The following is a 1,944-nucleotide window of genomic DNA, read 5'->3' as shown; positions in this document are numbered from 1 at the left end:
ATTTTATTTTAAAATATCTTTTCTAACTTTTTATCTTCTTATCTTTTCAAAATTGATTTTCAAATTTGTTTTAACTAACTAACTAACTTTTTGTTTGTTTCTTATCTTTTTCAAAACTACCTAACTAACTCTCTCTCTCTCTAATTTTCGAAAATATCTCCTTCTTTTTCAAAAATTCTTTTTAATTAACTAATTGTTTTAAATTTTAATTTTAATTTTTGAAAATCACTAACCATTTTTCAAAAATAATTTTCAAAATTCCTCTTTCTCTCTCATCCCTTCTATTTATTTATTTAATTACTAATATCTCTTCCTCACTCACCAAAAATCCGAACCCCCTCTCTCTCTCTGAGTTCAGATTTTCTCTTCTTCTTTTCTTCTACTCACACAGGGACCTCTATACTGTGGTAAAAAGGATCCCTATTATTATTTTTCTGTTCCCTCTTTTTCATATGAGCAGGAGCAAGGACAAGAATATTCTTGTTGAAGCAGATCCAGAACCTGAAAGGACTCTGAAAAGGAAACTAAGAGAAGCTAAATTACAATAATCCAGCAAGCACCTTTTAGAAATTTTCGAACAGGAAGAGGAGATGGCAGCCAAAAATAATAATAATGCAGGGAGGATGCTTGGTGACTTTACTGCACCTAATTCCAATTTACATGGAAGAAGCATCTCCATCCCTACCATTGGAGCAAACAATTTTGAGCTGAAACCTCAATTAGTTTTTTCTGATGCAGTAGAACTGCAAGTTCCATGGACTTCTATCTGAAGATCCTTTTCAGTTCTTAACTGAATTTTTGCAGATCTGTGATACTGTTAAGACTAATGGAGTAGATCCTGAGGTCTACAGGCTCATGCTTTTCCCTTTTGCTGTAAGAGACAGAGCTAGAGTGTGGTTGGACTCTCAACCCAAAGATAGCCAGAACTCTTGGGATAAGCTGGTCACGACTTTCTTAGCCAAGTTCTTTCCTCCTCAAAAGCTTAGTAAGCTTAGAGTGGATGTTCAAACCTTCAGATAGAAAGAAGGTGAATCCCTCTATGAAGCTTGGGAGAGATACAAGCAACTGACCAAAAAGTGTCCTTCTGACATGCTTTCAGAATGGACCATTCTGGATATATTCTATGATGGTCTGTCTGAATTAGCTAAGATGTCATTGGATACTTCTGCAGGTGGATCCATTCACCTAAAGAAAATGCCTGCAGAAGCTCAAGAACTCATTGACATGGTTGCTAATAACCAGTTCATGTACACTTCTGAGAGGAATTCTGTGAGTAATGGGACGCCTCAGAAGAAGGGAGTTCTTGAAATTGATACTCTGAATGCCATATTGGCCCAAAATAAAATATTGACTCAGCAAGTCAATATGATTTCTCAGAGTCTAAATGGAATGCAAGCTGCATCCAACAGTACTCAAGAGGCATCTTTTGAAGAAGAAGCTTATGATCCTGAGAACCCTGCAATTGCAGAGGTGAACTACATGGGTGAACCATATGGAAACACCTATAACCCCTCATGGAGAAATCATCCAAATCTCTCATGGAAGGATCAACAAAAGCCTCAACAAGGCTTTAATAATGGTGGAAGAAATAGGTTTAACAATAGTAAACCTTTTCCATCATCCACTCAGCAACAGACAGAGAACTCTGAACAAAATACCTTTAATTTAACAAACTTAGTCTCTGATCTATCTAAGGCCACTGTGAGTTTCATGAATGAAACAAGGTCCTCCATTAGAAATTTGGAAGCACAAGTGGGCCAGCTGAGAAAAAGGATCACTGAAATCCCTCCTAATACTCTCCCAAGCAATACAGAAGAAAATCCAAAAGGAGAGTGCAAGGCCATTGATATAACCATCATGGCCAAATCCAAAGAGGAAGGGGAGGACGTGAATCCCAAGGAGGAAGACCTCCTGGGATGTCCAGTGATCAATAAGGAGTTTCCC

At 37.4% G+C, this 1,944-nt stretch overlaps 1 non-coding gene across 1 annotated transcript; it reads right to left on the bottom strand.

Annotated features, from left to right (window-relative positions):
* Positions 1–987: 987 nt before the first annotated feature.
* Positions 988–1,095, bottom strand: LOC112768195 (small nucleolar RNA R71). The gene has a single exon (XR_003185632.1). It is a non-coding gene; the product is annotated as a small nucleolar RNA R71 (small nucleolar RNA).
* Positions 1,096–1,944: the final 849 nt, after the last annotated feature.

The sequence above is a fragment of the Arachis hypogaea genome, chromosome 17 (assembly GCF_003086295.3).
Source record: "Arachis hypogaea cultivar Tifrunner chromosome 17, arahy.Tifrunner.gnm2.J5K5, whole genome shotgun sequence".
In the NCBI taxonomy this organism is placed as follows: Eukaryota; Viridiplantae; Streptophyta; class Magnoliopsida; order Fabales; family Fabaceae; genus Arachis; species Arachis hypogaea.
This window is presented reverse-complemented; position numbering and strand designations above follow the sequence as displayed.